Source organism: Hyaena hyaena, unplaced genomic scaffold, assembly GCF_003009895.1.
Source record: "Hyaena hyaena isolate Hyena2069 unplaced genomic scaffold, ASM300989v1 scaffold_780, whole genome shotgun sequence".
In the NCBI taxonomy this organism is placed as follows: Eukaryota; Metazoa; Chordata; class Mammalia; order Carnivora; family Hyaenidae; genus Hyaena; species Hyaena hyaena.
In genome coordinates this window covers 408,440-432,273 of record NW_024081410.1, presented here as the reverse complement: position 1 = coordinate 432,273, position 23,834 = coordinate 408,440, and the positions used below count along the sequence as shown (strand labels likewise).

Below are 23,834 nucleotides of genomic sequence, written 5' to 3'. Positions count from 1 at the left end.
TGACTATAAGGCTGCTCTTTAAGGAGACTTGTGGGAAAAATCTCAGGATTTTGGAACGGGGTGTTCATTTTTTGTAGTCATTAGTAAATTCCTGAAAGAGACAGGACTCCAAGGAAATAGGCCTGTTTGAAAGGAGGGAAGGAAGTCTGAAGCCCTTTATATCTACGGTCTGCAATCCAAGTTGCCGGTGAGCTCGGGATTCCTGTTGAAAAGCAGAATTTTCTACGTCAAGCTGTATTTAGTGTAAGCAGAGCCAGGAAATGGGAGACTTGGCAGGAGATAAAACTGAACACCCCTCAGGTCCCTCACAAGCATATCCTGTTAGGCATTCTTTGTATGACAAAGATGCCCAACTCCTACTCCTTTGCTTTGGCTGAGAGACTTATTTTGCTTTGGCCAGTTACTGGTACCTCTCCACCCCTGCCATGGCTTTGACATGTCAAGGTAAAAGCCATCCACGAAAGCAAGGGCAAGGGGATGCACTGAACCCAAGGCCAGTCGTCGAGAGATAGATATCCTCAGGCCATGTTCTGGACACAGACATGTGGCAGTCACATCTGGCTTGGGTTACTAGTATGTGTATTTGACCAAAACCAGATAGATCAGACACCTACTAAGCCTTTAAGAGTGCTGCTAAAGTAAACCTCAATCTACCGATATCAGCCTGCAATTGTCCACACCCTAAAGCATCCTCAGGTCCCTGACTGTGTCTACCAGGAAGCGAGGGGCCAAAGTGGTGTAACCTCCAGCAGCAGCATCTCCGAGAACCATCTCAGGTGTGTCCGTTGGAAGACAGGGAGGTGGATAGATAGGCCGAGGCACAGGCCGGAGGATGGACAAATCTTCAGGGAAGATTTTATCAGAGATGATGAAAACCTTGTGTGTTGGGACAGGATGGAGAGTGGAAAAGTCTCTCCCCTGCCATCCTGGCCAGTTTTTCTTCTACTTATTAGGGATGGCCTCTCTCCTGCCTCCATTCTGGAAATGCCACGGGGCTGCTAAGGCCAGGCCTGCCTGAATCTGCTCTGGCTTCTGGAATCCAGCCCCCAGAAGATGGCCTTAGTCCTTCCTTTTGGCCTACAGCCTTCTCTAAGGCTGAGAATAGGAAGCAACACGCTCCCTTTCAGAGCTGGGAGCTCAGAGCTAAGAGCCTGCTCGTAAATCCTTTCAGAAATAAAGAACAAAATGGGGACATTGTTCCCTGGACAATGGGGTTTCTCACAAGCAGGCTTCCCCTTTTGTGAGGAGGGCTCCCTTTAAGAGCAGCTGGGACTGGCCGCTTCTTAGGGTATTGAGCGCCAGCTGCAAAGCTGACTGCTAAGGGCCTCGGGACTGGGGATGGAGCTGTCTGTGTGAAGGGACATCTTGGGTTAGTACTGCCCGAAAGATGGGACTAAGAGAAGATGGGGCCTGGAGCAGGTGCTAGGCTTCAGATGGGATTCAGACGGGGTGGAGCAGGACTAGAAAGTAAGCCTAGGACTGGAACCGAAGCCAAGGTTGGCATGAGGCTTGGAGGGTCGCCGTGGTCCGGGAGGGCATGTCACACACAGCTCAACAGCCCAGACATTAGACATAGGCAGCTCACGGTCTCCCCCGACTGTCTGGTTGGCCTCAGACTGGCTCTCTCTTGCCTTTTTCATCTTTGTTCCAATATTATCTTCCTGCCCTTGAACACCCTGTTTAAGGTCACAGTCTATCCCTGGAGGCACTCCTGTTTTTCCTTATAGCTCTTTATCTACTTCTTTAACCGCTCTCTCTCTCTTTTTTTTTTTTAATGTTTTATTTATTTCTAGGAGAGTGAGAGAGAGAGAGAGAGTGAGAAGGGGCGGGTCAGAGAGGAAGGGTCAGAGAGAGAGGGAGACACAGACTCTGAAACAGGCTCCAGGCTCTGAGCTGGCAGTCAGCACAGAGCCCGACGCAGGGCTCGAACCCACGAACCGCAAGATCATGACCTAAGCGAAAGTTGGACGCTTAACCGACTAAGCCACCCAGGTGCCCCTAACCTCTCTCTTTTTAAAACTGTTTATTTATTTTGAGGGAGGGGAGGGGCAGAGAAAGAGGAGAGGGAGAGTCCCAAGCAGGCTCTGAGCTGCTACCTTGGAATCCAATACAGAGCTTGAACTCACAAACGTGAGTTCATGACCTGAGCCAAGATGAAGAGTCAAGTCGCTTAACCAGCTGAACTAGTCAGCCTCCCCCTTAATATCTTCTAATGTACTATATGACTTACATATTTATAACGTTTATTTTTTATTATCTGCCTTCCCTAACTAGAATGTCAGCTCCATAAGAACGGAAATCTTTATGATATGCACTGTGTCCCCAGTTTCCTGGCTCAAAGCAGGCACCCAACACATGTGTTGAATGTATAAAAGTGTTAAGCTTCTCTGATCTGAGCGCTGCCTCCTTTGAAAAGTGAGGAGGACATTCAGGATGCAGCCTCAGTGTTGCAGAGAGGAGCAAGTAAGCCAGCGTTTTACACCGGGCTGGCAGGAGCTTCTGCAAATGACAGCCTGTGTATGCCTGAGTTTCCTCATCTGTAAAGTGGGAATAAAAGTCCTACCTTGTAGGGTTGTTGTGAGGATTATCTAGGGAAATAGGCACAAAGCACTTAGACAGGGCCTGTCATGAAGTCAGCATTCAGTAATGTTGGGCATCATGTTGGTCTAATGAAAACTATCTCCTTCTTTCTTAGTCTTCCAGAACCTGTCTTTCAGTTCATTGTTCTATGGAGCTGAAGGAGAGGGCTGGAAGTGGTCCTGGGACACAAGTGGCCGAAATGTTGGTTATATTTGGGCTTGAGATAAAATGATCCTTTGAATACACAGGTCAAAATAGACAAACCATTTCCAGACCCCAACGCCTTTAAATGTCAACCTAGAGGGGTGCCTGGCTGGCTCAGTCGGTTAAGAGTCAGACTCTTGGTTTTGGCTCAGATCATGATCATGATCTGGTGGTTCGTGAGATCTAGCACTGAGTTGGGCTCTGCACTGACCATATGGAGCCTGCTTGGGGTTCTCTTTCTCCCTCTGTCTCTCTGCCCCTTCTATGCTCCTGTGCTCTCTAAATAAATAAATAGAAAAACAAACTTCTTAAAAAAGTTAAAAAAAATATCCACCTCAATTTCAGGCAGTCCTTCCCCAGCCCCAGTAAGAGCCCATGCCTTACTGCCCCCACCTCCCCACCCCCGCACCCCCACCCCCACCAAACAGACCTCAGAGTTTTGCTTCTTTTCTCTCTGTCCCTTCTCCTTCCTCTGTCTCCATCCAGGGCCTGAGCTATGGGTCCTCTCCATCTCAGCATTTCCCAGTGAAGGAGGCTCCCCAGTGGGCAGTGGAAGTCAGAATTCAAACTCTGGACCTCCTGGCCTTCCCATCTCAAACCCAGCTTCTTCTTCTTCTTCTTTTTTTTTTTTTTTTACAAATAGTTTATTGTCAAATTGGTTTCCATATAACACCAGTGCTCATCCCCACAAGTGCCCTCCTCCATGCCCATCTCCCCTCTCCCCCCCACATCCATCAGTCCTTAATTTGTTTCTCAGCATTCAAGAGTCTCTCATGGTTTGCCTCCCTCCCTCTCCCCCACCATTTCACCCCTTCTTCTCCCCCATGGTCCTCCGTTAAGTTCCTCCTAATCCTCCTAGACGTGCAAACATATGATATTTGTCCTTCTCTGCCTGACTTATTTTGCTAAGCATAACACCCTCAAGGTCCATCCATGTTGCTACACATGGCCAGATTTCATTGTTTCTCATTGCCATGTAGTATTCCATGGTATAGATAAACCACATCTTCTTGATCCATTCATCTGCTGATGGACACTTAGGCTCTTTCCATGTTTTAGCTGTTGTTGAGAGTGCTGCTGTGAACATTGGGGTACATGTGCTCCTATGCATCAGCATTTCTGTATCCCTTGGGTAAATTCCTAGCAGTGCTATTGCTGGGTCATAGGGGAGTTCTATTGTTATTTTCCTGAGGAACCTCCACACTGTTTTCCAGGGGGGCTGCACCTGTCAAACCCAGCTTCTAAGGCCTGGTAAACTTCACGCTCTGTTAAAAGCAGGGGGCTCATAACAAGCATGCTCTTAATACATATGGAGTAAATGGATGAGTAGAAAAAAAGTAGAAAAAGCCCCTGCTTTGACCCTCACTTTTATTTTTTAATTAAAAAAATTTTTAATGTTTATTTATTTTTGAGAGGGGGCAGAGAGAGAGAATGATAGAGGATCTGAAGTGGGCTCTGCACTGACAGCAGACAGTCCAATGTGGGGCTCGAACTCACAAACTGTGAGATCATGACCTAAGCCAAATGTGGACACTTAACCAACTGAGCCACTCAGGTACCTTGACTCTGACCTTTCTGTAAATAACATCTTCAGCCTTCAGTTTCCTCATCTCTTGTGGGGACTACACATGCCTGCCTTGTCATATAGAACTGTTGTGAGACTCATTAAATCATTAGTTCTTTGGGCAAAGGGAACTTGGAGGTCAAACAGTCCAAGTTGCTTATTTTTCCAGTAAGGAAGCAGAGCCCTGGAGATAGGGTATGAGTAGATGTAGAGAAACCTAATGTAATGAATTGCTTTCTACCAGCTGAGTGGCCCTGGAAACCTGAAATCTCAGCTGGATTCAGTTACTGTCAGTCCATCCACCCAGAGGGCATCGGAGCCTAGACAGGGGAAGTGACTTTCTCAGCTCCCCCAGAACACTAGGGCAGAGCTGGAAGATGGGGTTCCTGGTTTCCCATCCAGGCCTCCTTCCTGCTATGCTGACAGCACCAGGAAGGGAAGTACCCAGGGAGCATGGGCACCAGTGGCTGCTGGGTACTCCCTGCCCCTGTAGCAGCTAGCTGAGCTTTCCTTATGGGACAGAGTCCAGGAGCAGGCTAAGAGAGGTAAGGCAGGAAGGAGGTGGGGCTGCCCAGGAAGGTAAGGCAGTTCCTCTCAGTGGACTCCCAAGGTGGGATGGTACCTTGGCAAAAATCACAGGGGCCCTGACCTGGCCGTGTGGTACAACCAGGAGACCCTATCCCTCATGGCTTTGGGGCGATCACAAGTCAGGGGCTGGTGCTGGGGACCCATGATAGGTGGAATGGGGTTCCCCCAACTTCCTGTTGGCTCAGCCTCCCCGCCTCTGTCTATGCTGTGACAGGCAGACTTACCACGCCTGGGGATTTCTCCCTGGCTCACTGATGACACCACCTCAAGTCTCCCGTGTCCCTAAACCCTTGCTTGGAGTTTGTAAGCAATGACAGAACCCCTCTCAGATTCTGGTCAGTTCTGAATGTCTTAACCCACAGTGTCTTATACAAAAGTGTATTTCCTAAACTTCATTCATTTACCACATCCATGATTTTTGCTATAATAACCTAACCTATTAAATATATAAATAACGCTCTCTTGAAAAAAAAGGGGGAGGGGTTTTGCACCTGGGTGGCTCAGTCACTTGAGAGTCTGGCTCTTGATTTTGGCTCAAGTCATGATCCCATGCTCTGAGCTGAGCATGGAGCATGCTTGGGATTCATTCTCTCTCTTTTCTCTCTCTCTCTCTCTCTCTGCCCCTCTCTCCTGCTTACAGAAACTTTGTATTACTCCTGTAAATGAAGAAACAGTATCAATTGCTAAACAAATACAAAAACAAATACAAAGAGATTCTTGGTTTCTGGTGCCAGGTCCCAGGTCTGGCTCCAGTCTTACTGACAAGTCATGTGCTCTTTCTGGGCCTCTGTTTTCTCTTCTGTAAAATGGGATTGTTGGGAAATACTATATACAAGATGCCTGGCTCTGAGCTACCATGGAGCAGGTCAGAGAGTTCTGGGCTGGTATCGGGTTCTGCTGGTGCCGACACCATCTTCCCTCTGCTCTAGACTGGACCCCCTTCTCACTTTAGGTAGGACAGGTGGCTGTAAGAAGATTGGGGCTTAGATATTGAGGATGGCAGAGAACTCGGGGACCCAAGGTCCCTGCCTTCAAATCTCTGACTGGCTTTTATGGGTTAGAGGCACAGAATGCTCCCGGCAGCCCTAAAGGCCACTAAGAATATCCTTTTCTTGGGGGCAGTGAGGTCTTTGTCCCTGAGGGCATTCAACATTGCCGAGAGACTTGGCAGAACATTGTCGCAACTCAAGCTCAGTCTGGTTCTCAGGGAAAGGGGGCAAATCTCCCCTGCACATGGGGGCCGATCCCTGGGGAGCATGGACAAGGCCTATAGTGTTCAGCATCAACTCCTGTCCACCTCCCTCACATTCATCTAGAATTTTAGAGTTTCCTGCGCACTTTTCAACCACTGTCTCATAGGACTCTCCCAGTCAGTGGTGAGGGAATCCAGGGGAGGCAGTGACTGTCTGCTAAGGAGCAGGGGCATCCACAGGGACCAAATGACTTGTGCAAGGTCACCAGGGTGGAGTCTTGAACCTGACTCCTTTGCCTGGGGAAGTGTGGCTCACTCCTCTGTCACCCAGGAGGCTAGTGGCTGGGACTCTGGCTGCAACAAGTCAGCATGAACCCTGCCTGGCCCTTTCCTTCTCAGGAGAAAAGAGGTAACAGCCTCTGTCTAGCCGAGGCTCCCCTCTGGAAGCCACCCCTCCTAGGTCATCCTCTGCTTCCTTTGACCCGGGTGGAGGAGAGAACCCAAGGGCAGGGAAGAGAGCTAGCAGGGAAGAGCGCTGGCGGTCTGGTCTGAATTGGAAAGGAGAGAGGGCAGGGAGAGTCAGACAGACAGGTGGACAGAGACAGAGGACGCGTGGATAAAGATGAATAGCGATGTGGAGAGACCCCAAGAAAGGTAGACAGACACAGATAGACACAGAGAAGGGCAGGAAGACAGAGGGCAGGAGAAAGACCCACAAAGAGACACTGAACGAAGTTAGAGCCAAAGAGAGACAATTGGGCTTCGCGTGCACGGAGACCTGAATCCGCCAGACCTCGCAGAGGGGGAGGCAGAGGGGGTCCCGGCGGGAGGGAGGCTCGGGGGAGGACAGGGACCGGGAACGCGGGGAGGGGAGGGGGCGGTGGAACCAGCCGACAGCTGCGGGTCCCCGCCGTCCCTCCCCCCTGGCGGAGGAGCCGGACGGAGGTGGGGCGCCCCGCTTCCCGGCAGGGGGCGCCCTGGCCGCGCCGCCGGGTCGGCCAGCCCGGCTCTGGCCGGGGGCGGGGCGGGGGCGGGGAGGGCCGGGGCCCGGGCCGGGGGAGGGGGCGGGGGCGGGCGCGGGGGAGGGCTGCCCCTGCCTCTCTCCGGGCCTCGCGGCCGCCTTTATAAGCCCGCGGGGGTGGTGGCCCCGGCAGCGTCGCGCTCCCGCCACTCCGAGCCCTCGGTCCCCGCGCACTGACCCCACGTCACTTGTGCCAGGACAGACCTTCGCCCACGAACCGTGCTCAGGTAAGGACTCGATGCCATCCCTCGGCTCTCCGGGACCCCCGGGGACGTGATTGATCCCAGGCCCTCCCACATCCTCCCCTCGTCCGGGGTTGGCTGCGCGAATGGATGGCAAGGTCTGCGCGCGGACCTCCGCGCCTGCACGCCACCCGGGGCAGCCCAGTCCGGACCCTCATCCACCTGTCCCGCTCCCGAACCCGTGCGCATCCGGGGCTCTCCGCAGCGCGCTGGGCCAGGCTGGAGGTTGGACGTGGCGCCCACGGGGACCGCGAGCTAAGGGGTCCACACTCGGGACCGCCGCTGCAGTCCTAGGGGCTCCCGCCTCCGAGGTCTCTGCCAGGGTCCTACACCTGTCTGCGCGCCTCTCCCCGGTGTCCCGTGACCGCGCTGCCCTCGTGATACCCCCCTGGTGCGAGATCTAGAGACCCAGGCTGCCAACCCCAGCACCCTGCCTGGTGTCTTTTCATGCCTCCCACCGAGGAACGTCTAGATCGCGCTCAGTCGCTTGGGGAGGAGGCTGGTGTGTCCCTGTGGGGTCCATAGTAGTTTGGGGCAGAGCTGGGATGAGCAGAGGGAGAGTGGTCCCAGAGCCGCGTGGTTGGGGGGAGGAGGGAAGAGGGGACATCTGGCGTGGGAGTGTTTGCTGGGAGTTGAGGTGGGCACAGCAGCCGGGGGCGGGGCGGGGGGGGAGGGGGGAGCAAAGCCCTGGAGCCCTGGAGGCCGAGGGAGCCTACCACTCACCTCTGGCTGCGCCCAGGTAAGTGAGTTGCCTAGTGTTGGTTCCTATGTCCAGTTTAGGTTAAATACACGGTCACAATGGTGGAGGAGGAAGCTGAGAAAAGCCCCATCATTGTCCCTTCCGACACTTTTCCAACACATAATGGGCTTGGGGGAGGGGGATCTTTACAAAGACCTCTGGGTGGAGGAGGAAAACTCTGGAGAGCAAAAGAGGGGGAGGGGGATTCTCAGGCCAGAAAGGGCTTTGGGGCCCTGGGGAAAACTTCTATAGGTGGGCAGGTCTCCCAAGGAGGCAAGGGTTGTCTCCCACACTTAGTGAAGATGGCATTGGACTTCACTGAGGGCCGCTGTGTGCCAGGCCTGCTCCAACACTTCACATACATCATCTGGTGTACTGGTGGGGAAACTGAGGCTTACAGAAATTAAGCAAGTGAGAGACCGGGATTTGAACCCAGAGTTCCAAGGCTCCATCCCTTCCCATCATCCAGACCTGCCTTCTCCAAATGTTCAGCCCTCCCTGCCACTACTACCTGCCCCTGCCCATCTGGTCCCCCTGCCTCTTTTCTTCTTTCTGAACTCTGTCTCTCAATTTCCTAAGCAGAAGAGGCCCCTGGACATGGCTTCCCAACTTCCCAGCCCCTGGAGTGAGACAGGCTTTGTGACTGTGGCACCCCCTGTAAAATAGGAGTATGCCTTTCTTGTAAGACTCTTGTGAGGAATAAAACTGAACTGAGCCCAGAAACTGCTATCTTTATTCAACAAATACTTACTAAGCTTTGCGCCAAGCCCTGTTCTGGGTGCCAGCAATGGAGCAGGAAAGAGAATGGACTAAAGCCCTCTTTAGGGAGCTGGTATTCTGACTTTCCCATTGAATCGCCATCGAGTAATTCACAGGAGAGGAGATGAAAATGCAGTAATACGAGGGCTGCTGGGCAGCTCAGTCGGTTGAGTCTCTGACTCTTGATTTCAGCTCAGGTTATGATCCTAGGGCCGTCAGTTTGAGGCCCGCGTCAGGTTCTGGGCTGGGTGTAGAGTCTAGTTGGGATTCTCTTCCCTTCTCTCTCTCTTTCTTCCCCTCTCCCTTCCCCCCTCCCCTCTCCCCCACTCTCAACTAAAATAAAAAAAATTAAAATGCAATAACATGTATAAAATTGATTGGCCAAGAGGCACCTGGGTGACTCAGTCTGTTAAGCATCTGACTCTTCGGCTCAGGTCATGAGTTCCAATGAGTTCGAGCCCCACACTGGGCTCAGCACTGACAGCTCAAAGCCTGCTTGGGATTCTCTCCTTCTGCTCCTCTTGTGTTCTCTCTCCCTCTCTCTCTCTCAACATAAATAAACTCAAAAAGAGTTTTTTAAATTGTTTGACCAACATTTTAGTCTCACTAATAGAAAAGGCAGCCTGGCCATGTGACCTGAGACAAGTTTTGTCCCCTGCTGTGCTTCAGTGTCCTTTAAGCTGAGGACATCAATAAAAGGTACCTACTGGTTGTTGGAGGCACCTGCGTGGCTCAGTCAGTTAAGGGTTCCACTTCGGCACAGGTCATGATCTCACGGTTTGTGAGTTTGAGAGCCCCATTGAGCGCTGACAGCACAGAGCCCTCTTTGGATCCTCTGCCCCTCCCCCCCCCAATCTGCCTGCTCCTTCCCTGCTCATGCCTGTGTGCTCTCTGTCTGAAAAATAAAACATTTGAAAACAAAACAAACCAGTACCTACTGGTGGTGAGGTCTACACATAACTACAGCATGCAAGGTGTTTAGCCGGTGCCTGTACTTAAGAAAATATTGGTGGGGCGCCTGGGTGGCTTAGTCGGTTGAGCGTCCGACTTTCGCTTAGGTCATGATCTCATGATTCGTGGGTTTGAGCCCCGCATCAGGCTCTGTGCTGACTGCCAGCTCAGGGCCTGGAGTCTGTTTCAGAGTCTGTGTCTCCCTCTCTTTCTGACCCTTCCCTGCTCACCCTGTCTCTCTCTCTCGCCTAGAAATAAATAAAAAAAACATTTAAAAAAATTTACAAAAAAGAAAAAAAAATATTGGCTATAATCAGCTCTAATCTCAGCAAAAAAATGCAACTCTGACCCCGGGTGTGAGGTTACATCACTGGCCTTGAACCCTGGTCACCCAACTTCGCCTAGGCTCAACCCATTCTCCGACTAACTGCCCTATAGGATGGCATTGTGGCCTACCATCGGAGATACAGCCTTGGTCAGGAGCCTGGAGCTTCGTGCCCGGCACAGGCTTGGGGCTGTCATCTCTGCAGTGCACCCCGCCCTCTGCCTGTTGTGCCTTGCTGTGTCCTGTCCAGCTTAGAAACCAAGCTCAAGTCCTGCTTGTCCCTTGGCTTAAATATCCAACATTCCCTGCAAGCTAGATGCTGTCCTGGATTTACATATGAAGACGCTGGTCTTAGAGAAGGGAAGGGATTTGCCCAAGGACACACAGATGCTACCTGGGGAGCTGGGGTGAGGGCCCAGGTGACTGAAATTCCAGGTCTGGTGATGTCCCTGCTGTCCCCATCTCTGGGGATATGGCCCTCTTAATCCAGGAGTACGCTCCAGCAGCACAGCTCAGAGTTCTCACCTTGAAACCGGTCCGATTGAAGTTAAGAATACAAATCCCAGAGCTCCAAGAGTTTCGTGGGGAGAGTGAGCAAGCGGGGCTGAGAACCAGTGCTCAGAAATCTTCCTGCGTGGCCACAGGAATGCTGACTAAGCTTCCCAGGGCAACGTAGTCACAGGCAGGCTGGAGCTAGGCTGGGCGGCATGGCTGCTTTTTTTTTTTTTTTTTTTTCCCCCTTCTAGAGGTATCCTGACATTTAGAGGGCAGCTGGGGGCAGTAGATGAGAGGTTCATTCCCAGCACTTTGTGACCCTGAACAAATCACTTTCCCTCTCTGAATCTCAGATGAGGAAATCATCTGCAATGTGGGTTAATAATATGTACTTTGCAGCTGCTATAAGGGGCCAGCAAAATCATAAATGGTTTTCAGCACTGGGCTGGGAAGTGTTGGTGGCTTAGACATTCCATTCCCATGGCATTTTCCTTCATCACTAGTAGGTGATCCTTAAAGGCCAGAGGGAAGGCCCTCTTTAGGTTAAAAGGACTAGACAACAGGGAAAATATTGGCTTTGGGGTTGGCATTTTGGCTTCCAGTCCTAGCTGTGTGACCTGAGGCAAGTCATTGGCCTCTCTGAGTGTTGGGTTCACAGCCCTCAACAACTGTAGAATGTTCAGTGTCCAAAGAACACGCAAGAGTAGTCTCTGTATTTTCCACCTCCCCTTCCCACCCCCCAACATTTCATAATTACTCCCAGAAAAGGTTCATGCTTAAAGTTTTCCAACCTCACTGTGGCATGAAATCAATTGTTTGCATTTAATTTGACTTCTCAAATTAAGGGGTAAAATTTGAGATGAGGGTAGGGGGTTGGGGGAGGAGAGAGGAACATGAAGTTAAACCAGATGTGTTTTTGTTTAACTGTCGGATGGTGGTTAAACTGCCTGAGTATTACCCTTGTTCTTTCTGAATTCCAGTAACCAGGAGTCAGGTTTCACTAAAAATTGTAGTGTTCCTTCCCAGCTAATGTTAACTTGTCCTCCCCATTATTATTATTATTTTTTATTCATCTGAGGCCGCAGAGTACTGACCAGTGAGGATACCTCATAGATGCCTGGGATTTCAGGGCTGGAAGGTGTTTAGAAGCTGACTCAGACAACTGGCTGCTTTGCAGACCAGGGAGACTGAGGCCCAGAGAAGGGAAGAGGCTTGCCCAGGATCACTCAGCTGCATAGGGCAGAGTTGGAACGGGATTTCAGTCTCTCTGCTCCAGGTCCATTACTTTTCCAAAAGTAACCACTGTCTTGAATTTGGTGAGGGGGGATGCAAAGGGTGTGGGTTTGTAGAAAAAGACTCTGAACTCTGGAGAGCAGAGCTGATAGGTACCAGTGTGACCTTGGGCAACTCACTTCCCCTCTCTGAGCCTGTTTCCTTGTCTGGAAGCCAAGACGCCTGACTTCTCCAAGACTTGGAATGGGTCTAATTCAATCAATTGGCCTTCAAATATTTATGGCCCAGGTAATGGCAGGTCTGGCACAGACTGCCCTCCAGAGGTGGCAGGGGGCAGCCATGGCAGATTAGTGACTCCCGCAGTGACTTAAAAAGATTGATTTCATTATTGCTGTCATTCAGCCAGTGACTTCATTTTACTTCTCTTGAAAGATCAGAAGATGTGGCCAAACCGGGCCGCATCCCTGCCTGGCCACCACGGCTAGAGTGGATTAGCCGCTGCTCCGTCCATGTTACCGCAGTCCTCACAACTGCTTCCTCCCTCACACCCACCTGCCTCACTGACATTACCTGCCTGCCTTGTGAGTTTGCGGTTTCTGGGCTCGGTGCTTTGAGGCTTCGGAAGGAGGGCCCAGATCTCATCTGAATGACTGCACAAGGCTTGGGCCAGCCCTCAGGAGGCTCACAGTAGGAATGTGGCACACGTGGACATCCTTCTGTGGCTGCATGGAGGGGCTTCCTTCCAACTCTGGTGGTCCCCAGGGAGAATCTCAGGGCTCTAGAGGTCTAGGGGTGCCACCGTCAGTCCGTCAGCCTGTCAGGACTCCGATAGCTGGGCCTTGGGCCTGTCTCCTTGGGGACAGGCAGTGGGTGCTCCAGGGTACAGATTATGCAGCTCCCTCAGGGGAGGGACTCCGGGTCAAGTACCAGCTCACCTAATGCTCCCAACAGCCCCGGGCACCGGTGTCACGGCACAGACGAGAAACACCATCTTGCACTCTGAACCCATGACTCTGTTGTGTCCCCTTTCCTGGGTGCCAAGGCCTGGCCACGACAGGCAGGCACCACGGTGGCAGCACAGATCTCCAAGTCCACATGATTGATTTGGAGGGCAGCGTGGGAGGCCGTGGAGCCTCGTGGTTAAATACAGGGGCTCTGGAGGGAGCTGCCTAGCTGTGAGATTCTAGGTGTCCATGAGTCCAAGATGAAGAAGCAGGACCACAAGATGAAGAAGCCCCCCCACCCCCACCATCCTTGCACTTGTGGAGGAGCTCAGAAATGTGCCCTGTGTGGGTTTGCATTTTGTGATGCCCGCTGGGTGCCGGTACCTCCTACATTATGTCTGATCCTCACCTACTCCCCACTTCCTGCCATTTTGCAGTTAAGACTGAGGCTCGGAGGGTAGATACGTGGGATGCAAACCCTTCCCCAGTACCTCTGACCCAGGGTAGGGAGGAGAGGAGAGGGGAGGCTGGGAAGCTATTTCTGAGAATAAGACCTCCAGTGACTCTGTAGTGAGGCCCCGCCCCCCAGGCGTGTTCCATAGAAGTCTCTTCATCCTTCCAGACCTCAGTTTGACTTGGATGAACTTCTCATCAGGTCAGGTGCAGCAGGCTGCTGGGCAAAGATTAGCAAACGTTTAATGTCCTTTTAAAAAAGTGTTTAGGTGGTAAAGCCGGAAATCCAGTCTTTAAAAAGGATCTACCATGTGACTTTTTGTTAAGTCAATCTCTTGCCTTCTTTGATCCACCTTTTCACTTTGTGTCTGAAAACAGCAGGGTGGGTACCCTCTCTGATCCCAGGCTGAGGCTCCCAGGGTCTGTGTTCTATAATACCCCTGGCCTCTTGTTGACTGTCACCAAACTGTGTCAGGCTTGGCCTTTCTGAGTATCATTTGTTAATTCCTCCCTCCACCTGTCCCCACGTTGACTTACGGGCCCTCTTAACATACAGGAATTAACAGCTTCCCCATCTGCCACTCTTCTGGGCAGAAAGTGCCTCAGTGGATTCTGAGTCTCCCTCTTGTCACCCATTCCTCTTTAGCAGTACAAATGCTGCTCTCTTTTCTCTGTCTCCTTAAGTGAGGTCCCCACGTATGTGCTAACATTGCCAGGCCAGGGGTGGCCCAGTGGCCTTACCTGGAACTGCTCATTTGGTCTTGCAGCAGCCCTGTATAGCCAGTGCTACATTACAAATGAGGGTACTGAGGCACGAAGTCACGCCGCTGGGAGGTGGGAAGCACGCCCATTTGTCCCCTACCGTTGCCAATCCACCCACTCAAGGCTGCTTCCTTCTCTGACATGAATGACAGAATCCATTTTCCTAGAAGAATCTGGTTCCTTATTTTGGAATCATCAAACACAGTAGTTCATATTTCAGTTCAGTTAGGCAGATATCAAAGATGAACAGGATTGCTCTCCCAACCCCTACCCCTGCCTGAGTCACCTGAATAGTTTTGGTGCGAAAATGCTGGGATTTTCCCCCCTTTGATCTAATCCTTACAATTAACATTTAAGGGTTTACTCTGTGTCAGCACTGGAGCTAATCATTTTGAATGATTTTTGTCCTCCTCCATTTTACAAGAGGAGGAAACTGAAGCTCAGAGAAGCTAATTAACTTTTTCAATGAAACACAGCTGGAAGGCAGAATAACCAAATCCAGGTCTCAGGCTGTCCCGCCTACTCAGATAACTATCTGAATTCAAATCTTTATGGTGGGATACAAGCCCTGGGGAACCTTGCTATCTACATCCTCTGGGATTTGCTGGAGGTGGGGTCGGAGGGAGTGGGTTGGGGGGAGGGAAGGTAGGTGGTGCAACAGAGTGATCCCCTTTGGGCTCTTACTCTCTCAGACAATGGGTCTTGAGGCCTGGACATCCCCTCTTCTAGCCAAGAGGAAGGAAATGACAGTCTGGCAAGAAGCATCCTCAGAAAGCCAGAAGGACCCTGGGTGTGATCCCAGCCCTGCCATTCAGGCTGTGTGACCTTAGGGAAGTCCCTTTCCCTCCGTGCTTATATGGAGCGAGGCAAAGCCTTAGGACTTTTCTAGTTCATGTATGACAAGCAGTTGGCCTTCATGCTGCTACTTGCTTGCCTTCCACCCATGTCGCCATCACTAATCAACCACTGCTCTGTTTCCTTCTAACCTCAAGTCCTTTCTTTTTTTTTTTTTTTAATTTTTTAATGTTTTATTTATTTTTAGGAGAGAGAGAGAGAGACAGCGTGAGCAGGGGAGGGTCAGAGAGAGAGGGAGTCACAGACTGAAACAGGCTCCAGGCTCTGAGCTGGCAGTCAGCACAGAGCCCGACGCGGGGCTCGAACACACGAACTGCGAGATCATGACCTAAGCGAAAGTCAGACGCTTAACCGACTAAGCCACCCAGGCGCCCCACCTCAAGTCCTTTCTAAATGCAGCCCTCCAGGCAGCCACTGTCAACTAATTTGAGCTGGCAGACAAGACCGAAGGATGTCACAGAACCAAATTAGATTTAGTCATTGAGTGGACGGTGGAGAAGGGATGTGCCCAGGGTCACCTCCAGGTCACTGTCACCCTGCTCCTCCTTTGTATGGGGAAGCAGGAGGAACTCAGCTAGATTGGGCCAGAACTCGCCTCTGCGGAGTGAGGAGCTTTCCTGGGGCACCCAGCTGTACCCCTGTTTAGTCCTCAAGGGGGCGGTGCTGGCTTCTAGAGCTGGTCACAGCCCAGGCTTTAAAGTCAGAGTAGAAAGAGGCTGGTTACAGATTGTCCTAGAGTGAGGCTCACTCCTCCCCCACCCTCTCTACTAGTACCAGTAGTAGTAATAATGGTGGTAATAAAAGTTATTAACATCTTATGAATATTTATTACGCACCAAGCCATTCTGCTAACTGCTTTGTATCTTTCTTATTCACACTTTTAGTCCTTCTAGCAACCCATTTTTCAAGTGATGGGAATGACTCAGAGGTGAAGCAGTTTACCTGACTTGCCCCGACTGGTGACCCAGCAGAGGCTGGTGGAGCCGCTGAGACTTTAATTGACAGCTGAGCAGCTGTGCCCCCTCGCCTGCCCGTGTGGGGACTGCCAGGCTCCGCGCTTGCTCTTCCCCCACTCACCACCATCATTTCTCATCAGTGACTGTGACCCTCCTTTATCTGTGCAGGGTGCTCTTCCTCACGCAACACCTTCCGTTCCGCATACTCCCGGGGGCAGCACAGCAGATGGCATCTCTGCTTTGGCAGCTTAGAAAATTGGGTCTGGGGTCCAAAGGGAAGAAATGGTAATCCTGTGACAGGGGATTCCGTGTTCTTTCTGTTTGTTCATTTATCTATTTATTTTTGAGAGAGAGAGTGAGCGAGCATGAGCAGGGGAGGGGCAGAGAGAGAGGGAGAGAGAGAGAGGATCCAAATCCTAAGCAGCCTCCACGCCATCAGCACAAGTCTGACATGGGGCTTGACCTCACGAACTGAACCTTGAGATCATGACCTGAGCGGAAATCAAGCTTAAGCGACTGAGCCACCCACGTGCCCTGGATTTGGTGTTCCACCTGTCTGTGGGACTTGCTGAACTGATGACTGGGCAGGAGGTGAGAACTCAGGAGTGGTACCGCTGAGGTGGGGTGGGGTGTGATCCCCCATCCTGGGTGTACAAGTCCTAGCTCCCGTTCCTTTTTTTTTTTTTTAAGTTTTTTTAAAAAGATTTTATTTATTTTAAAGTTTATTTTGAGAGAGAGCAAGCACGAGTCAGGGAGAGGCAGAGAGAGAGAATCCCAGGCAGGCTCTGCAGGTGCAGAGCCTGATGCAGGGCTTGAACCCACCAACCGTGAGATCATAACCTGAGCCAAAGTCAAGAGTCGGGAAGCTTAACCGACTGAGCCACCCAGGTGCCCCTTAAGATTTTATTTTTAAGTAATCTCTACACACAGCAATGTGGGACTCGAACTCAAAACCCCAAGACCAGAAGCTCTCTACCAACTAAGCCAGCCAGGTGCCTCCTTAGCTCCTGTTCAAATCAGCCACATGACCCTGGATGAGTCACTTTGATAATCCCAACCTCAGCTTCTAGGCTCCTATTGTACTTTTCAATTTCTAAATCCCTTTCTTTCCTTTGTTTTTAAGTTAGTTCTACATCCAGCGTTGGGGCTTGAACTCACAACCGTGATAACACAAGTCACATACTCCACCTACTGAGCCAGCCAGACGCCCCCCTTAAAGACCTTTCTTATTCGTGAACTCACTGAATCCTCAAAACAGCCTGAAAAACTATTATCTTCACTGCCAAAAGGGGAGGCTGAGGCGCAGGTCAAACCAATGGCAACATCAGTCCTCAAACTCCAATGAGGATCCCAGACTGATGGGCTTTCCCCAGATGTGTTCCCCAGCCTCTCGCCCCTTGGCCTTTGCACCTGCTGTCCTCTTCCCTGCATCACCCTCTTTGCCTGTGCTGCCTGTTAGTAGCATGTTGTTGTCTTCTAGATCTTGCTCAGAAATCTTCAGCTCTTTGTAATCGGATCGTCTGCGTAGTGTCTGCCTCTGAGTATGGGTTCCTGGAGGGCAAGAACCTCATCTGAATCCTTTGTGAAATCCAGTGTCTAACAAGGCGTCTGCATGCAGCAAATGTTTGACGTCCTTGGGTTAATGAAGGGCTGCCACACCTGGCACGGCTTTCCCCAGCTCAGCTGGACTCGGTTTACCGTGGGGCCACCTGTGGACGCTGTCCCGCTGGGTTTGAACACCGGAGCCACCCCAGGATGAGCCTGGCTGCCCTTCCTACGTCTCCATCGGTGTCCTCGCAGCTCCACCGATGACACCAGCTCATAAATCATTTGTTAGTGATTGGCAGCAGGAGAAGCCTGTTTCCCCGTTGGCGGTTCGGGCCCTTGGTCGGGTATGGGTTCCCCCAACGATTGTCACTCCCCTGTCTTTTTGTCCGTTTTGTTCACAGATGTTCCCTCAGTGCCAAAGAACCTTAATTTCTTGAATAATAATAGTAACGGCCATCCTGTGCTGCATCTGTATGAACCATCTTGGTGCATACTCGACACTTAATACGTATTTGCTGAGTGAAGGAGTACTTGCACAGCATACACTGGGGCTGGGCCTAAACAGAGGTTTCCAGGAAGGGAAACTGAGCTGTCACCTCACCCCTGCCTGGGATAGTCCCTGCATGTGTCAGCTCCCGGGTTGCCTGGCACTGCCCACAGCCAACAGCAACAGACTAGCACCCCTCCAGGTGAGGGAGGACCATCGCTGCTCCGAAGGACGTACTGCTGTGATCTGTAGTGCAAAGAGGCAGAAATGAGGCTCATGTGGTTAAATAACTTGCCCAGGGTCGCAGAGCTTTTAGGTGGGGGAGCTGGGATTTGAACCCAGAGCCTAGAGTCTTTCCCCTTTGCCTCCCAGTCTGCTGAGCAGATTGGTTTTGGCTCTGGTGAGGGAGATAATGTCTGTCTGGGGATGTCTGGTCCAGAGTTCCAGACCTGGCTCCAAACAACCTTAATTTATTGAATAATAATAGTCAGCCTCGTCTTTCACTAAATCCCTATGTGTGCTGTGCTCTTTTTCATTTGGTTCTCTTGGCCTCCCCACAGAGAAGGTACTACAATCCCTGTTTTTCAAGGTGGAGAATAGAAGCACAAAAGGGGAGTGAAGGTCATGGAGCTCATCAGTGGTTAAGCCAGAATTTGAACCTGGACAGCCTGGCTCCAGAGTGTGGACCCGTGATCATTTCATACTAGATAAATCTCTGTAGGCCAGATGTGTAAACTCCTCTTGACCTTCCTGGTTCTTCCGGAGCCAGACTCGGGGAGGAGGTGCAAGGCAGGAGCAGACTGCGGGACGCTTCCCGGCCCCCTGAGCTGGAGTGCAGGGTTTATCTGGCCCTTGTGTGATTCCTGGGGGAGGGGAGAAATGGGGGTGGGGGGGCACAGTAGACCCGTCCTTATGTCTCCAGGACCAGGGTCAAGGGGAGGCCAGGGGAGCCAGCCTGGCTGAAGCCACTGTTAACTCCGAGACCTCAGTGGGATATTGGCCCCAGCCTCAGTCCAGGCCCTGGCATCAGGCCTGACTCTCCTGGGTTTCTAACCCAGCCTTCCAATGCCTTCTCGGGGCCGGAAAGCTCAGAGCACTGGCTTAGGTGTGAGGACTTGGCTCTGCGATTACCTCCTTCAACACCAAATCCCTGGGCTGGCCCGATGTCCCACTTCCCCCTTTCGGAGGAAGTGGATCCTTTCCTCTCTTGGGTCGCTACATGATTTGAATAATTGAGTGCTTCCCAGCTGGCACCTCTCCGGAGAGCTCAGCTGTGCAAGGCCTCTGGGGCTCTGAGGCAGGCCCGCCAACTTCCTCATCCAGTCATGGAGGGCAAGGTATAGGGAGAGGGTCTGTCTTGTTGGTTTGACCAGGCCGGGCCCCAGATGATTCCTGGGAGAGGCAGTGCTGGCCTGTCCTCACCTTCTGAAGTGGCTTCTGGTGGGGGAAGAAAGGGACTGCCCCTGCTTCAGGATATTGCTGCGGGAGTGGCCTTTCTCATCAGCTCACCTGGGTGTCACCTTCTCAGCACCTGTCTGGGTGGAGAAAGGAGGAAGCAGAGTCACGAAGGGGGAAGATGAATGCGGAGGACAATATTCATTTGTTCGTTCATTCATTCGACAAACATATTCTTAGCCCAGCTGCCTGCTAGCCGCGGGGTTGGGTGCTGGAATCCGTGGATGAATCTGGTCTGGTTTTTGCCTTCCAGAAGCATTCACTGTGCGAGGAGACGGTCATGCAAGGAGTCCCTACAAGGGGACCCGGGAAGGAAAGTGTAGGGGCCATGGGGCCGGAGGAGGCCGCCTAACCAAGCGTCGGACAGAATGAACACAAGGGATTTCTGGATGAGGTGGAGGCGGTGTTAGATCTTTTTTTCCCCTCCAACAAATACTGAGCATCATCTAAAGGCAGGTGTGGTTCTAGGTGCTGGGGATACAGCAGTGAACGCCACGTCCAGCTAGAACTCTGTTGTACTGGAAGAGACAGACCATAAAGAAAGTTAATTTCAGACAGTGGTGAGCACTGTGAAGGTATGAACAGGGTTGTGAAATAGTGAGGAATAGGAGAGGAGTGGAGGCCTCTTCACCCCGCGTGGGCAGGGAAGGAAAGGGCACAAGAGATGACCTTTGACCTGAAGGAGGAGTGAGCCAAACACAGTCCTGGGGGAAGAGTGTTCCAGGCAGAGGACTGGCTAGGGCAAAAGCTCCGAGGGGAAACAGCAGGGCACAGAAGTTGTGAGTGGTGCAGGATGGAGGTAATGTCAGAGGCAAGAAGGACCCAGAGATCCAGACATCTGACGAGCTGCGGAAGAATGAGCGGGACCTGCCAGGAGAAATAAGGGGTTGGGTGACCTTGCAAGCTGGATGGCTCCTTGCAAAGTTTGAGTAGGAACGGCCTGTGGGACTTGCCATTCCAGCCCTCTCCAAGTATGCATGGGGTGGGGCCGCTGAGGCCCAGAGAGGGAAAGTGACCCTCTTGAGGTCACAAAGGGAGGTGGTGGTCCCATAGCCATTAACCAGTTTTTCTCCAACGTGCCCACACAACCCCTCTGAATTAAGGTGGACATTAATCTTGCCAAGAAAGTGACATACATCGCCTAGGCTGACAGAAAGGTGAGGCTCAGAGGGGAACAGGGACCTGGTTAAGGGTCTTTCAGACCCGGGTTCTATACAGCTGGCTGTGGCCAAGTGACTGAACCTCAGATTACTCAAAAAATGGGGACAATAACGGTTTCTAGCTCACAGCTTGCTGAGGATAAGTATCATACTTTATATAATCTCCTTGGACTTGTTTTCTCACTGAATCATATAGCTGAGATTGATACAATTGTTGCATGCAGCCATATATATATATATATATATATATATATACATTACTGTTGTATATATGATATATACCGGATAACTATCTCACATTTATTTATTTGATTTCTTGTTGGTGGGATTGGGTTATTTTGCTAATGTGGAAAAAGTACCTATGAATATTCACATACACATTTCCCAATGCATGCATATAGGAATTTTCTCTTGATGTGTGCCTAGCCATGGATTGTTGGGTCATAGAGTATGTGGAAATGTGTTCAGCATTACAAGACAAGAGCAAAATGGGTTGGGTCCGTTAGCACCTCTGCCAGTAACGCGTTAGAAGAACTTCCGTGTCCTCTGTGACACATGATGTTGACTTAGTTTTTTCCAATCCAATAAGAATAACAGTTTCTCTCCGTTGTAGACTTGATTTGCAATTCCCTGATTACCAGTGAAGCTGAGTAAATGTGTAGAGTATGTATGAGTCTTCTTCTGGTGATGTCTTTTGCCCATTTTTTTTTGTTGTTCTTTTGTTCTCTTCATACTGATTTGTCATAGTTCTTTGTATTCCTGAGTCTAATCATATTTTGGAAACAAATTCTAAAATTTAACAAAGGTCAATTTAGCAGTCTTTCTTTTTTTAATGTTTATTTGTTTTTGAGAGAAAGGGAGCAGAGGAGGGGCAGAGCTCTCTCTGCAGGCTCCAGGCTCTGAGCTGTCAGCACAGAGCCTGACATGGGCTTGAATTCATGAACCCTGAGATCATGACCTGAGCTGAAGTTGGATGCTTAGCCCACTGAACCAGCCAGGAGCCTCTCTCTTCTTTTTTTAACAGACATTTTTATTTTATTTATTTATTTTTAAGATACAAATTATGATTTTTTTTTTAAAGTAGCCTCCATGCCTCGCATGGAGCCCAGTGCAGGGCTTGAACTCATAACCCTGAGATCAAGACCTGAGCTGAGTTGAGATCAAGAGTCAGAGGCTTACCTGCCTGAGCCACCCAGGAGCTCCTATGATGGTTTTTTTTTTTTTTTTTAATTTTTAAATCTTCGTGCTTTTGAACTTTTTTCTTGTTTCGAACAACCTTATTACACTGCCAGTAAAATCTTAATAAAAATGGTGCTACTAGGTATCTTTGCCTTGTTTTTTTTTAATTTTAGAGAGAATGTTCTACTTTCCCCTTTTAGCATACATGTCTTGTAGATTCTTAAGAAATGTTTATTTATTTATTTTGAGAGAGAGAGATAGAGAGCAAGCAGGGGAGGGGCAGAGAGAGAGGGAGACAGAGAATCCCAAGCAGGCTCCCCACTAGTCAACATAGAGCCCGATGTGGGGCTCAAATTCACAAACCGTGAGATCCTGATGTAAGCTGAAATCAAGAGTCAGCTCAGCTGACTGAGCCACCCAGGTGCCCCTTGTAGATTTTTTTGTAAACTGATTTTTTTCAGGTTAAGGGAGCTCTTTCTATTCACAACTTATTGAGAGCTTTTTGAAAATAATAATTAGTGTTGGATTGTATTAAATGTATTCAAAAAGTATCTTGAGATGATTAGATGGTTTTTCTCCTGTAATCTGTTAATGAATTTAATTACATGTATGGATTTTCTGATAAACTATCCTTGCATCTTAGGAGAAATGTAACTTAATCATTATGTATATATTGGTTGTGGTCTGATAATCTCTTGCTTGGAATTATATCAATTTTCATGAATAAAGTAGGCCTCTAATTTTCACTTTTATATTGTATTTTCTTGGCTTTGGTATTGCAATTATAATGTCCTCATCTCTTTTGCTTTCCTCTGGAAAAAGTTTGGGTAAATTTGATATAATTTGTTTCCTTCAGTCTGATAGAACTGACCTGTAAAATCACCTTGGCCTGTTGTTTTCTTTGTGGAAAGATTTTTAATTACTGCTGCAATTTTATTCATTTATTAAAAAAAATTTTAATGTTTATTTTTGAGAAAGAGACAGAGTGCGAGCAGGGGAGGGGCAGAGAGAGAGGGAGACACAGAATCCAAAGCAGGCTCCAGCCTCTGAGCTGTCAGCACAGAGCCCGATGTGGAGCTTGAACCCACAAACTGTGAGATCATGACCTGAGCCGAAGTCAGATGCTCAGCCAACTGAGCCACCCAGGTGTTCCTGTTTCAATTTTTAAATTTAGGTTTTTTATTTCTTCTTGAGTCAGTTTTGGTAAGTTGTATCTTTAGGAATATATGTATTTAATCTACATTTCCAAATTTACTGGCATCAGGTTGCTTATAGCATTTTAAAAATTTATATCCCCTTTTCCATAATAATCGTGTCTTATCTCTTTTATTTTGTATTTTGTAAATTAATCTTGCCTCAAGTTTATGGACTTTTTTAAAGGACATACTTGTGGCTTTGATCTTTTCAACTGAATCTTTTTTTTCTTTTTTGTTGATTTCTGTTCTTTGTAATCTCCTTTCATTTTCTTTGGGTTACTGTGTTTTCTAACTTCCTAAGTTGGACACTCAAGTCGTTAATTTTGACCCTTTCTTTGCTGCATTCTATAATTTTTGGTGTATGAATGTTTTTGTGATCATTCAGTTCTAAGTAATTTTAAATTTCTACTATGATTTTTCTTTGATCCAGCTTCCTTAGAGATGTTTTTAATCTGAGTGGATGGGGAATTGTTTGTCCTTTTAAAAATATGACTTCTAAAAAACAAAAAGCACAAAAACATGACTTCTAAATTGTACCATTGTCAGAGAATGTGGGCTATGTGAAAACCTGTCATTTAAAATGAGAGGCTTGCTTTATGGACTGGTATGTGATCAATTTTTTAAATATTTGAACATTTCTGAAAAGAATGTGTCTATGTACTTTAATTTCTGCCTGCCTACATTTTTATTTCTATTTATCTTGCTTTTTCTTTTTTAGTGTTTTATCACTTTTAAAAAATTGTCAGCTGTAGTTTTTCCCTACAAAGACCAGATTAATTAACATTTTCTCCCTCCATCTCCCTCTTAAACCCTCATATTATTCACTGACTTGTCCTTTCCGCCCCTGTGATGTCACATTAAAATTGTTGTTAAACACTAAACTTTGTTATTTGCTCAGCCTTAAGATATCTTTAGTATTATCTTTTGACTTTGTTTTCTATTAAGT

The 23,834-nt window shown here is 49.5% G+C and overlaps 1 protein-coding gene across 1 annotated transcript in view; it reads left to right on the top strand.

The window, feature by feature from the left end:
* The first annotated feature begins 7,253 nt into the window (after positions 1-7,253).
* ALPL (alkaline phosphatase, biomineralization associated) overlaps positions 7,254-23,834 on the top strand; it is a 57,311-nt gene continuing 40,730 nt past the window's right edge. The window contains exon 1 of the mRNA XM_039218775.1: positions 7,254-7,376. The gene's annotated coding sequence lies outside the window, so the exon portion shown is untranslated. The remainder of the gene's footprint in view (positions 7,377-23,834) is intronic.